Source organism: Tursiops truncatus, chromosome 17 (genome assembly GCF_011762595.2).
Source record: "Tursiops truncatus isolate mTurTru1 chromosome 17, mTurTru1.mat.Y, whole genome shotgun sequence".
In the NCBI taxonomy this organism is placed as follows: domain Eukaryota; kingdom Metazoa; phylum Chordata; class Mammalia; order Artiodactyla; family Delphinidae; genus Tursiops; species Tursiops truncatus.
In genome coordinates, this window is record NC_047050.1 from 12,152,190 (window position 1) to 12,173,466 (window position 21,277).

Here is a 21,277-nt window from a genome sequence, read left to right on the forward strand (position 1 = left end):
CGCTCTGCCCTCTGGGAATTAGAGTTTTCTAGCCTCTCTCCTGGCCATCAAGTGCTAGGATCCTGGGTCCATAAAGAACTACAAATACCGTGAGGCCAAGAGGTTCGGCGCCTGCGGAGAGGAGGAAGAGGAAGGCACTCGAAATGGGGGCAGAAAGGCAGAGAGTCGCTCACGTTGCCTGCCGGGAGTTGTAGTTTTAACTGTATGTCTTCTGTCGTCTTCCCCACTCTGGGGCCCAAGCAAAATGAGTATGAGAGACCACATTTCCTAGGATGCCCTGCGGTGCGACCAGACTCACTTCCCCCTTAGGCGGAGGGAAGAATATAGGGAAGCTTGGTTAATATCAGAGTTAAAGGGAATGGTTGTCGGAGGCAGAGGTTCTGAAGTTCACGACTCCTAGAAGGGGAGGGGAATGAAAGGCTCTCAGTGAAGAAGGTACAGTAAATAAATGTCCAGCGACATGGCGGGATGGGAAGTTGAATGAAATGGTCTAATCTAGGCTGGAGGTCATAAGAGAAAAAGGGGGAGAATAGTGAATTGATTCTCAGAGTATTTTTTTAAGTTTTTTCTTTTTTTTCCTTCTGTCACACTCCTCTCTTCTCATTCCCACCGCTATTACAAGCCGCCGAGGCTCCTGAGCCCCCTTTCTGCCTTTCCTACCCCCCTACTGGTAGTCATTGAGGCGCCATTTGTTTCCTCGTTCCATGTACGTCTTTGCAGTTTACAGTACAAATAACAATACCTTGGATGTGTACAGAATTTAAATATATATTCAAAGCCTTTTAAGTAGATATAATATTGTTTGATCCTTACAATCCTACCCTCAGAGAGTAATAACAGCTATCATTTATTGCGTTCTTGATATATGCCTGTCACAGCATTTACATACACGATATCATTTGATCTTCATAATGTAATAATAACCTTGCTAGGAAACACACGTCCAGAAAGGAAATGACTTGCTCAAGTTCACAGGCTTTTGGACCTAGATCTGTACCCATTTTACAGACAGGGACATAGGCAGGAAATTTTAGGACAGTATTATATAAAATAGTAACTAATTTCTGGTTACTCTTGCTTTATAGTTTACAAAACATGATCACATATATCATCTCATCCTCACAACTGTAATATCTTTACCAGGTATTGTTGGCTCCATTTACAGTTATGGAAACAAACTAGAAGTAATTAAGTTATTTGTCCAAGGTCAAATCACCAGGATCTCTCAGACACAGAGTGCTTTTTTTTTTTTTTTAAGATGATGTTGGGGGTAGGAGTTTATTAATTAATTAATTTATTTTTGCTGTGTTGGGTCTTCGTTTCTGTGCGAGGGCTTTCTCTAGTTGTGGCAAGCGGGAGCCACTCTTCATCGCAGCGCGCGGGCCTCTCACTGTCGCGGCCTCTCTTGTTGCGGAGCACCTGCTCCAGACGCGCAGGCTCAGTAGTTGTGGCTCACGGGCCTAGTTGCTCGGGGGCATGTGGGATCCTCCCAGACCAGGGCTCGAACCCTTGTCCCCTGCATTAGCAGGCAGATTTTCAACCACTGCGCCACCAGGGAAGCCTCGGCCACCAGGGCAGCCCCGGAGTGCTTTTTATACTACTTCCTACAAGAGAAAAAAGGAGCTGTTAAGCACAGACCTTTTGTTAGGCCTCAGGATCTCCCCGTAGTGACTCAAGGGGCTGTAAGGATGTTTACCCTTAAGGAGGCCACAGAACTTTATTTCTTGTGTGCTAGGCAACTGCCTCTTCACGCAAAACACATTCATATGTTAATTGAAAGCTAGTATTATTTTAGTATTGTACAGTCAGCTCCTTTCACTTATAATTCTGGAAACTCTTGCTTTCTGAAACCTTAGATAAGTGAACTGCCTCAAAATTTCTGAAACATTTGGCACAAAATAGATACATCAGTGCAGTCCATGAGGCCATTCCAGTTTTCTGTAGCTGCCAAGTCTACTGTTTACTTTGTTAAGTTTTTTGAGTAAATAGAATTTGATACTTTGAAATGAATCGTCTGTAGACTAGACATTCCTAAAAGATACTATTAGTACTGCCTTTCACCTAATTATTGTCTACAATTTTCTTCTAAAGAAATATGTTTCAAAGAGAAATCCTTTATTTTTTTTAAAGGTTTATTTTTCTTTCCCTGCAAGCACCACACTTGCTATTCACACACCAGTCATCACATGAATAATAAGAACAACAACATTTACATAATGTGAACGAGCAAGTTAAGTTTTTTGGCCGCGCAGTGGGGCATGCGGGATCCTAGTTCCCCGACCGGGGATCAAACCCACACCCTCTGCAGTGGGAGAGTGCAGTCCCAGCCACTGGACCACCACAGAAGTCCCGGGAAATCCTTTAAATGTTAATTATTTTCTTGCCCAATTCTACCTGGCCCCTGCAAAAATAATGTTACCTCTGTACAAGATAGGTAATGTTATTTATCTTGAAGGGAATAATTTTCAATAAAGTTTTCTTAAAGAATTAATTCATGCAGGAAATTTTATTTATTTCTATTCTGACAGTAGTTTGGTGGTAAACTACACAAGTGGTCTTGGAACTGATTTTTAATTCTTTATAAGTTGAGAAATTAGATATGCCCTTTAAGTGGAAATTATTTTCTACTATGACTGAGAATTTAAACCTGCAGTGAAATTGTATTTTTCTCATGATGAAAGCCTCAGAGCACAGGAAAGATAACAGCAAGTGTGCAGTTCTAACACTGTCATGTACTTTCATGTCAATACCACCAAGCAAAATTTTCCTTATTGATGATACATGCGAACAGTGAAATCGATTTTTAAAATTGCGTCTGAATATTTCATTCTGAATTGTGCCTTCACAGAATAACTACTTCCTACCCTACTGAAGAAATGGGTAGCCTTTCCCTGGCTTCTCAAGCACAATCCATTTGACTGGTCCAGTGTTCCTTTACCCATATGGAACCTAGATTAGTTAGAAACATTCTTCCCAAACTAAATTTGATACCTAAACCCATTTGTTACTATAGTTGTCCTACTTTTAAGGATTATACTTTTGACGGAAAAATATAGAAATACCCTGGTACAAAGCATAGTTAATGGGGGGAGGTAGAGGAGGTAAGTTTTCAAACAGTTCTGAAAGTAGATCATTTAACCTGAAAGTCATTTATTTAATGAGTCTGTAGATACAAAGTTCAGAAGGTAAGAAAGCTAACATAAATAATATGTTAACCATATTATTATATGTTAAAATGATATTAACCAAATTCAATATGTGAAATTAATTCTTTACAGGCACTTAGGCCTGGGTACCTATAAAGTAAGAAAAAGAAAATTTTGTTAGGACAAAATATGACATTGTTTCTTATAAAACCATAGGAGTGCAGAAAGCCTCTAACCTGCTTATGTGAGATACACATGCTTCCTTCCTCTTCCCCAAATCCCATGATATTTATTGCCTAATAACCTTCTTTGTGGGATAAATAATAGCTCTTGTTCTTGCCTCACTATTCCAGGTGGGAAGAATGAGCTGGGCACCTAATGTTAGCTCTTCTGATACCTACACAGCATCACTTGTATCTGAATTGTCAAAATTAAGTTAAAACTGAAACCCGTTTTCTTCATAATTTCTAGTATGGCACTTCTGAACATCCTGTATTGCTTTTAACAAACGTGGTAACTGTGAAAAGCAAAAGGCCTCCACTTAACAGAGTAACCATCATCGTTTTTTCTCTTTTATGTTGGAAAAAGAAGGGAAGCATAACTTTGGGGATTGTTAGAAGCAAGCCACTTACTTTCTCATATGAAATGTACATCTCTACTGAGACTTGACTCTGTCACTCCAGATCCCCACCCCAGACAATCACAGGCTTTTGTTGAAGCTTGAGGTGGATGTGAGAGGGACTTAATTACTGAAGTAGGTATTGTAGGAACTTAAAGGGATGCAGAAGGCCATCCCTGTCCCAAAGGAGCCTAGAGTCTAATAGAATAAATAGGCTAAACTAAGTTGTTCATAAGTATAAGTATAAGTAGAATAAAGCATATAATCAAAACAATACAAGAAACTAAATACCACAAAAGCTATGAAAAATTTATTGAGGACTTATTATATGGCAGGTGTTTTAAGTATATTATCTTAATCTTTAAAACAATCCTGTGAGATAGGTAGTATTGTCCTTATTATACAGATGAGAAAATTTAACTCTGAGAGATTAACATTATTATCATTATTACCACCCTGCTAGCAAGTAGCAGAGCTGGGCTTCAAATCAAGGTTTTCTTCCATGTTCAGCACTCACTCTTGCCACTACATCATAGCTGCTTAGTGATTTGAGAGAGAATTAGCCAAGAAGTGAGTGTAAATGGTGGCCAGTAGCCAAACTTGGCTTAGGTGTGGTTTTGTTTGGCCAGCAGCAGTTTAACTTTTCAAAAAATTGTGAACATCTTTGGGCAGTGGCCAGCACTTCACTCTTTAAGGTCGTACACCAGGCCCCCTTGAGACAAATTACCTGCCTGGCTCCAGAAGGCATTTGCATTTTCTATTGCCAGGCAGTAATGGAGGATAGGAGCAATAGCTCTCAAAAGGCTCACGAAGAAGTTATGTCCAAGGGTGGAAAGAGGACACTGCGAACAAGAGTTGCAGAGTATTTGAGGAAGAATGATTGGCAGTATTTATCACTATATAAAGGTGAGAGAGGTCAAGTACAGAGCTACACGTCATGCCTTAGCACAGTAGTTCTCAAACTTTAGTGAGCATCAGAATCGAATATAAAGCTAAAACAGATTGCTGGGCTCCACTCCAGAATGAGTACATCTGGGGTGGACCTTGAGAATTTGCATTTCTAGCAAGTTGTCTGGTTCTGCTGATGCTACTGGTCCAAAGATCACACTTTGAAAATCACTGCTTACCAGGCTGTAGGGCACTTTTGGGGAAGGGCTTAAAGCCAAGATTTTGTTTCTGTGTTTCTGTTGTTTTAAGTACAAAAAGAATTACTTGACGTAGAATGTCTATAAGTAAAAAAGAAGAAAATTAAAATAAGTCTGTTATCAATTAGAGGTTACAGTTGTTAACATTTTTGATGGACTGTTCAAGTTCTTTTTTCTAAAACAAAAAGTGGGGGGTGTAGTATCCTTTTTTAAGAAACCAAAATTGTATCATCCTCAGCCTCAGCCTTATCATAACAGCTGTTACCACTTACTGAGCATCTACTGTACACCAGGACCCTTACATATATTTACTTAATCCTTGTAATATCTTTATGAGCCAGGTACTATTCTTATCATTTTTATTTTACAGATAAGGAAACTGAGGTGCAGAGAAGTTAAGTAACTTACTCAATGTGTCATTGCTAATAAGTGACATAATTAAGATTAAAACCAAGTAGTCTGGCTCCAGAGTACATGTAACTATTATGCTATACTGACTCTTAGGCTATTCTGACCGTCATGCTATACTACTGCGCATACTGTTTTTAACCTGTATTCTTTTTTGTTTTTAATATTTTATTTATTTATTTGGCTGCACCGGGTCTTAGTTGTGACATGTGGGATCTAGTTCCCTGACCAGGGATTGAACTTGGGCCCCCTGCATTGGGGGCGCAGAGTCTTAGCCAGTGGACCACAAGGGAAGTCCTTAACCTGTATTCTTTAATCACATCATGAACAATCTTGATAACATTAAATATTCTTGTCCAACATTTAAAATGAAAGCCTACTTTTAAAAAATATTTCAGGCGTTCAAGAGTGTACAGAAAAATAATATAAAAACCACTACTAGTTTTAACAAATGTTTCCATTTCAGCGTATTTGCTTTAGAATCCCCCCTTCCAAAACACACACACACACACACACACACACACACACACACACACACACAGATTTAGTAAGACTATGAATTTGAGGTTTAATTTTACTCAAAACAAGATTGTGCCTTATGAGTTATAAAGGCATGTCCTTAATAAAAATAGGACATCCTTGAAACTTAGTAATGGAGAAAGAATTTCTATGCAATGAACAACTCCATAGTTACTGTTGCCATCATCATACCATTCTCCTTAAACACCCTGGCCCAAGCATGGCTTTATTAATTACTTGGTGATAAAGGTAATAAACACAGATAGTAACATAAAGCTGGGTGTTGTGACGTGTATGGCTTACTCAGTTTTCAGACCGCTTGGCCTACCTCCGTGTGGTGAAGGTCACATTCCGCCAGGGTGACATCTCAGCATTGCCCAATAAAACTGTCTGCAGCAATGGAAAAGTCCCATGCCCGTCCTGTCCAATATGGCAGCCACTAGCCACGTGTGGCTATTAGGCCCTTGAAATATGGCTAGTGCAACTGAGGGACTGAATTGTTCATTTAATTTGATTTAAATTCAATTAAAGTAGCCACATTTGGCTAGTGGCTACCATATCAGGCAGCACAGATCTAGGTCCTTACAGCCCACATTAAAAATGAGTCCCTAGGGCTTCCCTGGTGGCGTAGTGGTTGAGAGTCCGCCTGCTGATGCAGGGCACACGGGTTCATGCCCCGGTCCAGGAGGATCCCACATGCCGCGGAGCGGCTGGGCCCGTGAGCCATGGCCGCTGGGCCTGCGCGTCCAGAGCCTGTGCTTCGCAACGGGAGAAGCCACAACAGTGAGAGGCCCGCGTACCGCAAAAAAAAAAAAAAAATTAGTCCCCAATTCCAGTGAGTTCCTGGCTCTGGTGAGGATCAGGGGGTGAGCACTGTCTGCAAAAGGGAACAAGGGAACTTTTGAGGCTGATGGGAATATTCTTTATCTTGATTCTGGTGATGGTGACAGGGATATATACATTTGCCAAAACTCATCTGACCGTCCTCTTAAAATGAGCACATTTGTTGTATGTAAATTATACCTCAATAAACTTGATTTTAAAAGGAAAAAAAAAATTTTTCAGAGACAGGAATTCCCGTTCTTTTCTATCTAAAGCATGCCTTCTGCAATCCATCCCATTTTTTTCCCTAACAACCACCAAAGTCATTACTACAAAATTATAGGACCCTGCGTGATCTGGCCCCTGGACCCCGTGTGGTCTGGACCCTGGACCCTGTGTGATCAGGCCCTTGGACCCCGTGTCGTCTGGCCCCTGGACCCCGCGTGATCTGGCCCCTGGCTGCTTCTCTGACATTATTTCCCTGACTTACGTTTCAGTCACACTAGCCACCTTATTGGTCCTCAGACCCTCCAAGTACATGCCTGTCTCAAGGCTTTTGCACTTGCTCTTCTTCTACTTGGAAAACCTTCCCGGAAAATATTCATTTAGGTATCTGCTCAGATGTCAGCTCCAACAAGATGCCATTCCTGCCAACCTCTCTAAAACAGCACTCCTGTCCTTTTCACTCTCCATTCCCTTATCCTCCTCACTTTCTTTACAGCACGAATCACTATCTGAAATTATATAATTACTTGTCTATTGTCCTCCTTCCCCATTAGACTGTAAGGCTGTTCATAAGGGCAGGCAGTTTGTTGATTGTTGGACTCCCTGTGCCAGGCACACAGTAGCCTCAATAAATACTGTTGAATGAATGAATGGCTATCGTCCATGGCAGTTTCTCAGCCTGAGATCCAAGCGTATGTTCATAGAAAATCCACAAATTCTCTACAAGATTAAAAAAAAAATTATCATTCTGATACTAATCTAAAGCAAGGTACTATTATTAATGATTTTCCAAATGAGCACCTTAACACATAAACTTTTTAGTGCTGATTTCACATTGAGTTTAGGATTTTGTTTGGATCAGATGAAAGCCAAAGGACATCATGACACAATGTATGAATAAAGATTTCACTTCACACAGTAGCCTAGACATGCCAAACTCTAAAGAACCAGCACTTTAACTGTCAATGCCACATTCCAGTTAGAAGCGGAAATTGCACAAAACAAACATACACATACATATATTCACAACAACTTAGTAGCTGTAAGTGAACTAGTAAAGCCACAGTGAGGAATTGGTTTTTGGTTCCCATCAATAATTAGATTAGATACTATTTAATTCAGATTTCAAGTACTCAAAAATAATAACCCCATCTTACAGTGAATAAGCTGCTTTACAGAGTTATCAATTGATCCTCAATTAAAATTGACATTCCAGGATTTTGTAGCACCAGAATTTTTATGAACATATGAGATCTGATTATCTTGAACTAGAAGCAAAAATCTTGGAAGTTATTAATACTTTGTGCAAACAGGTATCATTTGCACTGACATTATTAAACATACAGAGATACATTTAATGTAGATCAGAAGTTGAATCTTAATACTCACAAACCAAACATTTTACAATTTAAATTTACGTTAATTTTAAATGGCTGTCCTTGGAGCAGGAGAATGCTTATCACTGCGGTTATATTAGCATTGCTTTTTCTTTTGCTTTTCCCTCAATTTAGAACCTGAAGGGTAAAAGAAAGTTCAAGAATTTACTAAAAGAAACATTTGTATCTTCATTGCAGTAGCAATTTTGAGTTTTTGTAGAACAGCCTGACCCCTGTCTCTGAACCTTCTAGCTCTATGCCCTCAACACAGTCTCATTCATTCCTTCCATGAATATGACACAAAAAGTCAGAGCAAGAAGTACTTGACACATTTTTCATATGTATAGTTTCATAAGATATTTTAATAGGCAAGAGTAGAGCAAAAGTATAAGCCAGCATACTTTTTTAGCCCTGTGAATCATGTATGTAAATTCATAGTATTCCAAGATATAAATACATCGTAATGATGACATACAAGAAATTAAATCCAAGGCAGTCTGCAAGGGGGGCGTTTTACATCAGTGGGCAGCAGTATACTGAAGAAATTATGTGTGTGTACTAAATTAAAGCATCGGCATTAGATGTCAGCAAATCACAACATAGGAGAGTGATAAATGGACAGTATATCCTTGACAAGGATGCCTCAGCCAGCATTTTCCCATTCGAAGATTAATTTTCATATAGCCTGGCATTTGCTAAGGTGTGCTCCACAAATTCTATGGATATTAATAGGTATCGTTGAGGAAAAGGTTCTACAGTCAAATAAGTTTAGGAAATGTTGAGTAAACTAAGTTTTCTTTTCCTGCCGTAGGACTTCTCAGAGCCTTTCTATCCTGATGCCAACGTGACTCTTTCCAGAGAGCAGCGGTGACAGCTCTGGAATGTCTAGGGAGAGGAAGGGCTTAGTGACCAGAGTGCTGGCAGCACAAGGTCCTAGGTTACATTTGTTTTCTTTGCACGCTGTTTTATTTATTTATTCCTTTTTTTTTTGGTTTTACTTAGAGTATATATTTTGGGGTTGGTTTGGGCATGCTGATAGAGGTAATGACCTAAGGCACCCCTTGGCCTTACTATTGACAATGTAGCATTTCCACACTTCTTTGGCTACAGAACCATTTTGAATCTGTGTCAGAGGCACACACTTTAGGAAAAACCAACACAGGCAAATAGCGCCCCTCATTATGATCTACTTTTATGAGTGTGCTTGAAAAACAGTTTATTGTTTGCCCATATTTTCTGGTAGTATATGGAGGTTTTTTCCATTTAATGTTTTAATCCAGCTAATGTGTATTTTTATATGTGATGTGAGGGAGAGATTCAACTTTTTAATTTATCTCTTTATTTTATATTGCAGAATACCAGTTGTCCCCAAACCTTGCATTAAATGTGTTTTTGATTTTGTTTTCAGGTCCAGAACCCTTCAGATCGACTTACCAATAAGTTCAATATGTAAAACAGTTAAAATTTGGTTCAAATGCGGAAGGATGAGAGTTATTGCAACCTGGCAACACTCCCTACCCCCATTCTCACCCTCCCTACAGGGGAGGCTCCAGGGAGTACTTTGAAAACCATTGGAAAAATTCTCCTCATAAATGACTTGAAATGCCATGTCTGTAGTATGCTATGTTAAATTTTTTTACCCATTCCAATTATTTTTCTATTTTCCTGCCAATCTCATACTTTAAATTAATTTAGAGGCTAAGAGCTTTGTAATATAACAAAGGAAGAAATTAAAATGTCTAATAAATAAGTAAAATAACAACATGTTATTTTGGGGGCCTGCATATTAGTGTATTTCTTTAAAATAATGTCTACTATTGGCAAGAGTTGACTAGATCACCTTCAACATAGAGATTCACTTGGTAAAACTATATATTGATCAATAATTTGATAATGTGTGTCACAAGTTTACAAGGTTGATATTCTTTGATCCATCAAATCACTTATAGGATTTAAGACTAAATAAATAACCAGAACTGTATAGGAAATTTTTCTATTGTTTCTATTATTGATAATATTGAAAATGATCCAAATGTTTAACAATGTGGGACTGGTTAAATGAATCCTGGCACAGCCATAGGATACTCTTCAGCCATTACTGTGATGTTGTAAAAAGGAAAATATTTTGAGTACTCATGATGCATCTGGCACTGTACCAAGCACCTTAATTATTACTGTCTTACTTAAGCCTAACAGTATCCCGAGAGGATAGGTATCATTATTCCCATTTATAGATAAGAAAACACAGAAGTTCGAACAGCTAGTAAAGTAGTGTTGCTGGAATTCAGTCCATGTCTGCTCGTAACCCTCATTCTTTTTTTTTTTTATAGTGTTTATTTTTACTTGTTGACAGTTTGCTTTATTTATGTATTTATTTATTTGTCTGTGTTGGGTCTTCGTTTCTGTGCGAGGGCTTTCTCTAGTTGCGGCAAGCGGGGGCCACTCTTCATCGTGGTGCGCGGGCCTCTCACTATCGCGGCCTCTCTTGTTGCGGAGCACAGGCTCCAGACGCGCAGGCTCGGTAATTGTGGCTCACGGGCCTAGTTGCTCCACGGCATGTGGGATCCTCCCAGACCAGGGCTCGAACCCGTGTCCCCTGCATTGGCAGGCATTCTCAACCACTGCACCACCAGGGAAGCCCTTAACCCTCATTCTTAATCACTATCCTAATGTTAGGGGAAAATATTCACTATTTACTGATAAGTTATTGTTTTAATGCAGTTTAACTGACCTTAAAATAAACAACAAACCAAAAAACTCCCTCCTGTATGCAATCCCTTCTCCCTAACTTTGGAAGTTACTTATCCTTGGTAATTTTTTTCCCCTAAATGAATCTACCTTTATACATGTTCCTTATTGATTTTGGAAGTATTAAATGCCTGCTCTAAGAATTCAAACAATATTGAAGATTATGAAGTAGCTGCTCCTTTAATCATAAATGGTATCTCTGTCTATGATTGGACACACTCGTAGGCCCTTTTTTTAACGTTTCCTCATTTCTACCTCTTCTTGCTCTAGTGTCAGCTTATATATATCCTCTGGTTGGGGATGAAGACGGACCAGAAAGGCAAACTGAGTGGAGGGATCCACGTCGGTCTAAATGGCTAACTTTCAGCACAGCAGGGTCCACTGTGTATGTGGTGTAGTGTGGCGATAGAAGCACTGGCTCTGGAGCCTGACTGGCTAGATTGAGCCCCAGCTTTTGAACTTGGGCAACTTGTTTGACCTCTTAGTGCCTCAGTGTCTTCCTAAAATGAAGGTGGTCATTGTACCTATTGTACCTCATAAGATTGTGGTATGGATTAAATTAGTCAGTGCATGTCAAGTACTTAGAACAGTGCCAGGGACATAGTAAGTGCTCAACCATTAGCTATAATTACTGTAAGGATGGTGATGATGATGCAGCATATGTGCAGGGATGGAAGAAAAGAAAAATAATAGAGCTTACTATGTGCCATTATACCTATGTGATCTCCCCATTTGAGCTCTATGAGTTAGATTTTTTTTTTAATCTTCTTTTTAAAATTAATTTATTTATTTTTGGCTGTGTTGGGTCTTCGTTTCTGTGTGAGGGCTTTCTCTAGTTGCGGCGAACGGGGGCCACTCTTCATCGTGGTGTGCGGGCCTCTCACTGTCGCGGCCTCTCTTGTTGCAGAGCACAGGCTCCAGACGGGCAGGCTCAGTAGTTGTGGCTCACGGGCCTAGTTGTTCTGGGGCATGTGGGATCCTCCCAGACCAGGGCTCGAACCCTTGTCCCCTGCATTGGCAGGCAGATTCTCAACCACTGCGCCACCAGGGAAGCCCGAGTTAGATATTTTCTTATTCCCACTTTATACAGATGAGGAATCTAAAATTCAGGGAGGTTACATATTTCCATATGTAGAATGAATCATTAGAGGACAAGATAAATACTGAGAGCCAGCTGGCCGGGAGATAGCAAAATGCTGAGTAATGAGATAAGAAACAGACTTCAGTGTACCTCCCTTTAGGACCAAGGTGCAGTGTTGTCACTTTCAGGACTGGATGGGGGCCCGATCTGGTATCAGAAAACTGTGTTGGAAATCCAACTATTTTTATGCTTGTAGTTTCTGTAAATACTTCTTGTTTTGTTTTCCCTTAATGTGTACTAAAATTATTTCCAAATTATCGGTTTATCTCATTTGTACTTTGAGGGAGCAAAAAGGCAAAAGTGATCTTTGCTGGAGCTTTCAGAAAGAACCTTGTCAGTTAGACACCAGGTGTGCTGGGCTTCAAATGCCAAAAGCCCAAGAGGGCGAAGAAACACAGGGAGAAAAAGCCTCTTCCCCAGAGGCTTCTGGAGTATTCTACTCTAGCCTTGGAAGGTTTTGAACAATGCTCTTTGTCCTAGAGGATACCCTTTCACTTAGTCATCTATCCAGCATGACTCATCCCCAAGAGAGTTTGAATAAATGAAATCTTACAGTATTTATGTTTTTGTGACTTTTATAAACTTAGTGATGTAGAAAGAGCATGGACTTTGCAGTCGGACAGACCTGAGGTAAACTGGTTTTGTCACTTAGTAGTTGTGCAATTTGGGGCTAGTTAATAACTTCTCTAGGCTTCCGCATCTATAAAATAGGAATAATGAAATCTACTTCACAGAATTGGTATGAAAATGAAATGAGCCAGCAAAAACGAAAGTGGACCCTGTAACCTCTGGCACACACAGGCACTCGTGCCTTTCCTTCCGCTGTTAGATTGTGGTTTTGGGGGCGAGCATTTGCCAAGTCTTGTATTTATTTTTATACTTTTCTACTGTATAAAGTACAGTGCTTTGTTTACAGCAGCATCGTATAAATGCCAGCTGAACAACGTTGGCATACATGCACAGAAACTAAGTCATGGGTAGACGGATTTTAGGTGTGTTTTAATGTTTATTAATTTATTTATCCTGTCATAGAGAAAACCCGCCAACTGTAGATAAGTGGGATGCAGGGTCAGGGCCGAAGAGTCAGCTAGATCGTTCCCTGCACGGGGCCACCAGCTCCAGAGGAGAGTGGGGACCAACCTCTGGGCCCCTCTGCTTACAGGGTCCCCGAGAGCACTGTGTTTCATTGGCTCAAAGGCAGCCTTCTGTGGGTGAAGGATGGCCTCCTCTCTTCTGACACGAGGGGTTCCTCCTATAAGCGATTTGCTGTGCTTGATTTAAATGTTTTCTTTTTATCTTTTAATTATGAACTTATGTAAGGAAGATAATGTGTCACTCATTTACCCATAAACTGAGATTGCTATAACTTTTTAAAAGTTTGACTTCTTTCAGACGTTTAGAAAAACTGGAAGAATGTTACAAAGAATTCCCGTACACCCTTCACAGTTTTCCAGGTGTTAATATTGCACCGTCTTTGCTTGTCCCCATCTCTCTATATTACATAGGCAGATTTTTTTTTTTCTGAGCCATTTAAGGTAAATTTCCCTCCCTCCCTCTCTTTCCTTCCTTCCCTGCTTTTTCTCAAATAAAACGTGTAGGTAGAGCTAAACTCCCCCTCCTCAATCATCCCCTCCCTCACCTCCCTGCCTTCCCTTGCCTTTGTCAGGGAACCTGCTGTCTCACATGTTTTTGTCCTTTTACTGCATAATGATTAGATCTGTAGATACTGACTTTTGGTCATTTGTTGAGACTTGTTTTGTAATCTAGTACTTGATCACTTTTACAAATGTTCCATATAACCTGGGAAAGAATGTATACTCTTTAATTCTTTAAATGAGCCAATAGCTATACACGGACTTACAACAGTGCCTGGCACATCATAAGCAACAGGAAGTGTTCAATTTTAAAAATAATCATATGGTTGTACAGTTATATATATAGTCCACTAGCTCATATTTGTTTTATTATTGAAGTATAGTTGATTTACAACATTATATTAGTTTCAGGTGTATATCATAGTGATTCAATATTTTTATAGATTATACTCCATTTAAAGTTATTATAAAATATTGGCTATATCCCCTGTGGTGTACACTATTTCCTTGTAGCTTATTTATACATAGTAGTTTGTACCTCTGAATCCCCTACCCCTATCTTGCCCCTCTAGCTCATATTTTTTAACTGTCTTATTCAAATTATATATGTATGAGCTTTCAATTTTTAGAGAAGTGTGTTAAAAGTTCCCTAGGAGTATAAAGCTGTGTATCTTTGCATGTATTCTACCAACTTTTGCTCCTTGACATGGAAGTGAGAGATTCTGGTCAGTTGTCTGGATCCCATCCCCCGATCCCTCCCATTAGTGAGGGCTGTGCTTCACTGCACAGCAGAGACCTAGGATGGAAGTTAGGGCACTGGCTGAGTGGAAACGGTGTCCCAGGGAAATGGAAGTTCATGAATTCAAACACAACTGGAATCACACTGGCATCAACATCTCCCCTGTGTAAGGTATTGCTATGCAGCCTACTCACCACTTGCTATACTCTGATATTTTTCCTCTTAAATTCCCCCTGGTCCCTCAACCCTAATTCCTCTGAAGTTTAAGTTAACCTTTTTTTTTTTTTTTTTAATTATTTTGGCCGCGCCGTGTGGCATGTGGGTTCTCCAACCAGGGATTGAACCCACGCCCCTTGCATTGGACACGTGGAGTCTTAACTACCGGACCACCAGGGAAGTCCCTAAGTTAACTTTTTGGATAATATTCACCATATTCCCTTTTTCCAATATTCCAAAACTAAATTTCAAAATTGATAATGATACTTAACAGGACCGGAAGCTTAGTAAAAACGTTTCTTAGCTAATTCAACAAAAGTTGAATGTTGTTGGCTCCACAGTGGTAAACAGAATACACATGGAGAAGAGTGGGAAAAATAGACACAAAACTAATAAACCCTAATAAATTGTGAAAATTGATAAAAGAGAAAAGAACTGTTTCCATAAGGGAGAAAACAATGGGTGGGGAGGATGTTCCAAGAGGAATGACGAGCTCTGGAATGGTCACAGGCCAGGACAGACCTTAGCCACTGGAGGGCGACAGAAGCCAGCGAAGTGGGAATATAGCGGGTGCAGCTAAGTGGCCAAGAGGAGACAGGAGAGACCCACAGGGACTGGCTCATGCGGGCCTGCGTGAGCCTTGGGACAGCTTTGGATTTTACTCCAGGAATTGGAATCCACTGAAGGGTTTCAGCAGAGAGTGAGATGACTGTACTTATGGTTTTAATATAACTCCACCTAGTAAGTGGAGAATGAGTAGAGAAAGAAGGTCAGACGTGGAAGCAGGGCATTCTTTGCAACCTTGGCAAATGAAGGTTTGCCATTCAGGGCAACTTTGGCAAATGAAGGTTTTTGTGACCTCAGATTATTTTTCCCTCTTGTCAGAGAGTTTAAAAACCACAATGGCAAATAAAACAGACTTAAAGTAACTTCAGCTGTAAAGATTTGTTTATACAGGGACTTACCTGGTGGTCCAGTGGGTAAGACTGCGGTCCCAATGCAGGGGACCCGGGTTCGATCCTTAGTCGGCAAACTAGATCCCACATGCATGCCACAACTAAGACTCCGCATGCTGCGACTAAACATGCCACAGCGAAGATCCCAAGTGCTGCAACTAAGACCTGGTGCAGCTGAGATAAATAAATTTTAAAAAAATAAAAGAATTGCTTATACAGTTTGTAAATAACCATCTTCACAGGCCTGGAAGGTCTAGATTTATAACCATAACCCCACCCCCAATTTAAAGTGTGGGTATTTTGTGAAAGTTTTCTTTTTTTTTTTTTTAAAGAAGTGTGTGTGTCTGTGTGTGTATATGTATACATGTGTATATGGCCTTTTATTTCTGAGTTTTTATTTATTTATTTATTTATTTATTTATTTTTGGCTGTGTTGGGTCTTCGTTGCTGCGTGCGGGCTTTCTCTAGTTGCAGTGAGCGGAGGCTACTCTTTGTTGTGGTGCACGAGCTCTAGGCGCGCGGGCTCAGGAGTGCAGCCTCAGTAGTTGTGGTGCACGGGCTTAGTTGCTCCGTGGCATGTGGGATCTTCCTGGACCAGGGCTCGAACCCATGTCCCCTGGATTGGCAGGTGGATTCTTAACCACTGCACCAGCAGGGAAGTCCTGTAAAAAGTTTTTATTTAAAATTTGAAACTTCTGTAAAAAGAGAAGAGTATAATAAATTCCCATTACCTTGGGAATTACTCAGTTACTTGATGAATATTGTTTGCTGACATTTACTTCATCTGTCACTTGTTTTTCTTCCTTTGCTGAAGTATTTAAAAGCAAATCCCAAGTATGTAATTTTGTCCCTTCATATATTAAGGCTCCAACTCTAAAATATAAACATTTTCTTCCATACCACAAAGCCATATTCACAAAACATAAAAATTTATTGCTAACATCTAATACCAATTCTATAACCAAATTTCTTTAATGTCTCAAAAAATGTCTTTTTATAGTTGGTTTGTTCAAATCAGAATCTAAATAAGATCCATGCCATCTTAGACCTTTTAAGTCTCTTTTAATACAAGTCACTGCTTTTTTTTTTTTAATTTATTTTTGGCTGTGTTGGGTCCCCTTTGCTGTGCACGGGCTCCCTCCAGCTGCGGTGACCACTCCTCGTCGCGGTGCACGGGCCCCTCACTGTCGTGGCCTCTCCCACTGCGGAGCACGGGCTCCAGGTGCGCAGGCCTCAGTAGTTGTGGCACGTGGGCTCAGCAGTTGTGGTGCACGGACTCAGCTGCTCCACAGCATGTGGGATCTTCCCCGGCCAGGGCTCCAACCCCTGTCCTCTGCACTAGCAGGCAGACTCCCAACCACTGCGCCACCAGGGAAGCCCTCCTTTTTTCCTTTAAAAAAATTTATGTCATTGACTTGTTGTAGAAACTGGATTAGTTGTCCTGTAAAATGTCTAAATATTTCATAATAAAAACTCTTAAGTTAAAAAAAAAAAAGACAAACTGTGGAGTTTGAGCCTTTCAACTTCCAGTAAGTCAGCCCATCTCTCTGGAATGTTCTTTGAAGTGTCTGGCATACAGTCCGGTACAGTGAACCATAAACACACCATGCTTGGCAGGCATACACAGACTGTTAAACATGAGTGAATGTTTTAATTTTATCATTCAGCCTTCTCAGGTTCTTGACCTGTTTACTCGCTGTGATTTGTCTACTGTTCTTAAATAGAATCTGAAAATAGCACCATTTCTGAAGCATTTTAAAAAAATCAAGATAAAGCTTGTTAGCTAATCTCAGTCTTCTCTATTTCAGAAATTAGAAAATTAAAAATAGTTAAACTGGAGGTAGCTTTGTAAAAGCCAGATTTGGTTCCACTTTAAGGATGCACAGAAGCAGTGACCAAACAATGCATGTTTTCTTCACCTCAATGTCTGCCTTCACCTTTGATTTCTTTGCTATAATTAGCATCTGTTGCCAGTGAAGCTGAGAACTTATTACCTGCAGTAACCAGAATTAGATCACTGGTTCTTTTGGCTTGGTTGTTTCAACAGATTGTAGTGTATGAATATTATTGCAAATCTAAAAAGATTTTTTAATATCTGTTTCATGCTAATCATTTTGAATCTTTACTAGTTTGAAGATTCAAAGCAAAGGTATAATTCCAAATCAAACATTTGGGTAATTCTGGGTGTATCTTTTGGATCAGGCCCTAAACTAGGAGACATTTGACAGAGATACATATTAGTTATTTTAAGATGAAAGAGAGGGTTGGGAACCAGGATCCTTAAATCCTCAACCAACCAGCTACTGTGGCTTCAGCTGCCCTCTCTGGATCCCTGTAAGATGTAAGTGTGTAGAAGACCAGGCCAGACAGACACCAGCCATAGGTAAGGGCTGGAGCCTTGACATACTCTCTGGGATGAATTGGGTGGTCAGTGGATGATCTTTCCCGTGGTCCACTGATAATTAGTCACTCTTTTCTTTGTGTTCCTATAGCTCTTTGGATTTATCATATCCTTCCTTGTATTATAGCATTGTGTACAACTATATACCCTCCACTAAAATGTAACTATCTTAAGAGAAGGGATCATATCTTATTTATCTTCCTAGACTTTCTTAATGTAGCAAGAACTCAATAAATGTTTATTTAATCGAATTGGCACTCGAATGGCCAGAAAATGTTGATGTCTCCTCATCATTCAGTCTTCAATTAGGAAAGATTTGTAGTCATTAAGCAGCAAAAGCAACTTAAACCAAAACAAACTACACTAACAACGAGATTAACACTGGCAGATAATATTCTAGGAGTTATAATGGACAAGGAGCTGAACCGAGTGTTGGTTCATCCATTCATTTAGCAAACATTTATTGAGACCTTGATGTACGTCACACACTATGCTTGATGACCAGGATGGAAAGGTGAAAAGATACTGTCTCTGCACTCAGGGAGTTCACAGTTTCAGTTGTGTCTGATCCTGGAATAATTTTTAATAATAAAAGAATAATAGGATTTATAGGTCACCAGAAAAATAATAAAAGAATAATAGGATTTATAGGTCACCAGAAAAACAGAAAACAAAAAAAACTTGACCAGTACTCTTCAAAAGTGTCAATGTCCTGAGAAATTAGGAGAGACTAAGAATCTGTCACATATTGGAAAATAATAAGGAAACATGACAACACAGTGTGGTATAAGAGATTGGATCCTGGAACAGAAAAAGGACATTTTACCAGTGACATATTTTAGAATTGCTGGAGCATAATGATACGTTTTATTATGTTTAAAAAATTCTCCCCAGAGACTTCCCTGGTGGTCCAGTGGATAAGAATCCGAGCTTCCACTGCAGAGGGCGCGGGTTCCATCCCTGGTCGGGGAACTAAGATCCTCCGTGCCTCACAGCTCGGCCAAAAAAATTAAAAAATAAATTCTCTCCAGACAGTGCACCCCCATACTGCCTGCCTGCCTTCCTCCTGACTACACCATCCCGTCCCCCCCTGTATACAGGTAGGTTAAGAAGCCGTCTTGCTTGATTTGCATTTCTCTGATGAGTAGTGAAGTTAAACATATGCTTATTTGTTTATTGGCAATTTGTATTTCTCACTGAATTGCCTATTCATATCCTTGGCCTATTTTTCTTTTGGTTATTTTCTTTTTCTTATTGTTTAAAATAACTCTTTATAGATTATGAATAATAACCTTTGTTGCCCATTTTGCAAATATTCTCTCTCAGTGTGTCATTCATCTTTTAACTTTATGGTCTTTTTTGCTATATGGAAGTTATGTTGGTGTTTGTGGGAGGGTATAAATGAATTTTTATTTCATTTAAAATTAAAATACTAGGAGCTAAGAATACATTTTAAAAGCCTATCAAAACTCCAGGTGGAAAATCCACTGTGCTTTTCTGAGAAGGGAGCAATGCCCAGGGTCAAAGCAAAGCATAGCAAAAGAATTCTGGGTGCCCTTCTCAGGCTCCCTGTACTTCCCTCCCAGCGCTCTTCTGCCACCCAGTACTATTGCTCTCCTAGGAATTCCTAGGGGAGAAGGATGTACATAAAGGCAGGGCTCTGCAAAAGTGTTTAATCTTTATGTAATTTAATCAGTCCATCATGGCTTCTAGGTTTTGTTTCAGGCCAAGGAATTTCTTTCCTACCCAAAGTTTATAAAGATATTATATATATCTTTATATATATATATATATATATATTTACAGTTTTATTGTTTTGTTTTTGACATTTAGATCCTTAAACCATCAGTAATTTATGGATAGCCAGTTATCCTTGTGCTGTTTGTATTGAATAATCCAGTCTTCTCCTACTGACTTGAAATGCCACCTTGAGCATGTATGAAACCCTCTAAGTATAAACCCATTATACTTATTATTTTCTGGACTCGGTTCCACTCCACTGTTCTAGTTATCTTTTCCTGATCAGTACCACACTATCCTATTTACCATGTTTTATAGTTCTTTTCAGTGTCTTGTGGACCAAGTCTTATTTTGTTACAGTTGTTTTACAAAATTTTCTTGGCTATTTTCAAACATTTACTCTTTTAGATAAGCTAGAGAATCAGCTTTTAAATTTAAAAAATTCCATTGGGAATTTGATAAAAATCATATTTAGTTTACAGATCAATATGGGGAAAATTGGCTTTAAAAAATATTGAGGCTTCTTATTCAGATATGACTCTCCACTTACAGAGATCTTTGTACGTCCTTCAATAAAACATTATAGTATTTTTAAACTGTTTTGAACATTTCTTGTTAATTTTATTTCTAGGTATTTTATAGTTGTGGTTATTATGAATGGGATATTTTTTTAAAATTTATTTACTTATTTAGTTTTGGCCGCGTTGGGTCTTCGTTGCTGCGCGCAGGCTTTCTCTAGTTGCGTTGAGCAGGGGCTGCTCTTTGTTGCGGAGCACGAGCTCTAGGCGCGCGGGCTTCAGTAGTTGTGGCTCGCGGGCTCTAGAGCTCAGGCTCAGTAGTTGTGGCGCACGGGCTTAGTTGCTCTGCGGCATGTGGGATCTTCCCAGACCAAGGCTCGAACCCATGTCCTCCACATTGGCAGGCGGATTCTTAACCACTGCACCACCAGGGAAGCCCTGGGATATTTTTCCATTACATTTTCGATCTGGTTCTTGCTGATACACAGTAAAACTATGATTTATATATATTCCTCTTGTATCTAATATCTTTTATTAATATACTTTGTTTATTTAACCTCTCCTTCATTTCTGGGCATTAGGTTGTTCCTAATTTTGATGGTCACAGTTAGCTATAAACATCTTTAATCAGGTAATTTTTCCCTCTAAATTTCTTCCTGCAAATGGGAAAAACAGATTAAAGGGATATGTGACTTTATAGCTCTTACTGCATAGTGCTCTGAGGAATCTCCTGAAGGGCTCTCCTACCTTTCCAATTCTACCTGTAACAACATCAGCACATCAGTAGCAGTGATGAAGGTAATGGCAACAAGGATGATGAGACTCTTTGTTGAGAGCTGGGTATTTTGCTTTGGGCTTTCTGTGTCATTTCTCATTTAATCCTCATGACAGGTCAATAAGATGCTGTTACTATCAGTCTGTACAGATAAGGAAATAGGGCAAGAGAAGGAGGGTGACATATGT

The 21,277-nt window shown here is 39.6% G+C and overlaps 2 long non-coding RNA genes across 3 annotated transcripts in view; one reads left to right on the top strand and one right to left on the bottom strand.

Annotated features, from left to right (window-relative positions):
- The first annotated feature begins 282 nt into the window (after window positions 1-282).
- Window positions 283-21,277, top strand: part of LOC101317970 (uncharacterized) — a 32,289-nt gene continuing 11,294 nt past the window's right edge. The window contains exons 1-2 of one of the 2 annotated variants that reach the window (XR_002174370.3): window positions 283-435; window positions 9,669-10,241. This is a non-coding gene — a long non-coding RNA (uncharacterized lncRNA). Of the gene's footprint in view, window positions 436-9,668; window positions 10,242-21,277 lie in introns of those variants that run through there. The other variant, XR_012327206.1, reaches the window with a different exon arrangement.
- Window positions 446-21,277, bottom strand: part of LOC109548305 (uncharacterized) — a 35,254-nt gene continuing 14,422 nt past the window's right edge. The window contains exon 3 of the long non-coding RNA XR_002174371.3: window positions 446-1,604. This is a non-coding gene — a long non-coding RNA (uncharacterized lncRNA). The remainder of the gene's footprint in view (window positions 1,605-21,277) is intronic.